A 1714-nucleotide genomic window follows, 5' to 3' on the forward strand; every position below is an offset into this window, starting at 1 on the left:
TAGTGCTTCCCTCCCTCCCCATTTTACTTTTTTATTTTTTATTTAAATTAACATAGCTTAACAGCTTTCTTTGTACTAATACTACTAATCACTGCCTACTTGATACAACAAATATATTTAGAATCCTGAATCATAAATTTTGAATAATACAGATTCTTTGCAAATATATTAGGTAAAGACTATTATGAATTTTTGGAAATAATCTAAAGCATATCCTAGTAAATTTCAGAGTTGAACTTATAGAACCAGTTTTTCTGGGGCACCTGGGTGGTTTAGGTGTTAAGCATCTGCTTTCAGCTCAGGTCATGATCCAAGGACCAAGTCCTGCATTGGTCTCCCTGCTCAGTGGGAAACCTGCTTCTCTCTCTCCTACTCTCCCTGTTTGTGTTCCCTCTCTCACTGTCTCTCTCTCTCTCTGTCAAATGAATAAATAGAATCTTAAAAAACAGAACCATTTTTTCTAATAATGATGATAGATAATAGATATGACTAACAAGAGATAATAGAATTCTTCTTCTCCAAGAACTAAATGGCAGATGATATCAGTGCTGCTGAAGGGCCCTGGAATGGGAGGACACTGCAGGGTTTGGCAGTGGTATCCAGGGCCTGGATAGGGGCTGCTGCTGAGGTGGCAGAGCTCAAAGAAGGTCAAGGACAAGGGGTAGATCCCCATTACCAACTGGGCCACCTGGTTAAGAATATTAAGATCAAGATCCTGGAGATCTGTTTCTTCTCTCTGCCCCTCAAGGAATCTGAGATCATTGACTTTCCTGGGGGATAACCCTCAAGGATAAAGTTTTGAAGGCTATGCCTATGCAAAAGCAGACCCAGGCTGGCATTTATTACCATCAGAGATTTCAATGGGCAGATTGGTCTAGGTGTTAAATGTTCTAAGGAGGTAGCCACTGCCATTCATGGGGACATCATACTGGCCAAGCTTTCCATCACCCTCTTCAGTGAGGCTACTGTGGTAACAAGATCACCCAGCCCCACGCTGTCACATGCAAAGTGATCAACCACTATGGCTCTGTGCTGGTATGCCGCATCCTTAACCCAGGGGCACTGGCATTGTCCAAGAAGTTACTGATGATGGCCAATATTGACAACTGCTACACTTCAGCCAGGCTGAACTGGCATCCTGGCAATTACACCAAGGCCACTTTTGATGCCATTTCCAAGACTTACAGCTATCTCATCCCTCACCTCTGGAAGGGGATTGTGTTCACCAAGTGTCCCTATCAGGAATTCACTTACCGTCTTGTAAAGACCCACACCAGAGTTTCCATGCAGAGTACACAGGCTCCAACTGTGGCCACCACATAGTTGTATACAAGAATAAAGAAATAAAATAAATAAATAATTGTGAAAATTTAAAAATACATATGATAAGGATCCAAAACACACATGGGGTGAAGCTAATACAGTAGTATAAAATGAAAACAAAGAGTAAGTGTTCAGGATAAGAACTTAGGAGAATACAACAAAATAATAAAAAAAAAGATCAGTATAAACCTCAGTGTTCTGTAGTAAAGCATTTCTTTAAGCATGCTGTTATTTCTATCAACTTCTAAAAACAAACAAAAGGTACTATTCAATTTGTTATTCTAAAATGTATTTCAAAATTCAATATATTTTTAACATGCATTACAAAAATTTCTAAAATGTATTCTAAATTAACATGTCCAAACTTGAACTCTAGCCTACTGACCTTGTC

General features: G+C 39.3%; 1 pseudogene across 1 annotated transcript; it reads left to right on the forward strand.

Annotated features, from left to right (window-relative positions):
- The first annotated feature begins 529 nt into the window (after positions 1-529).
- On the forward strand, positions 530-1323 carry LOC308342556 (small ribosomal subunit protein uS5-like; annotated as a pseudogene). Its single transcript has one exon. The product of its transcript is annotated as a small ribosomal subunit protein uS5-like (transcript).
- The last annotated feature ends 391 nt before the right edge of the window (positions 1324-1714 follow it).

This window comes from Martes martes, assembly GCF_963455335.1.
Source record: "Martes martes genome assembly, chromosome: 1".
NCBI lineage: Eukaryota > Metazoa > Chordata > Mammalia > Carnivora > Mustelidae > Martes > Martes martes.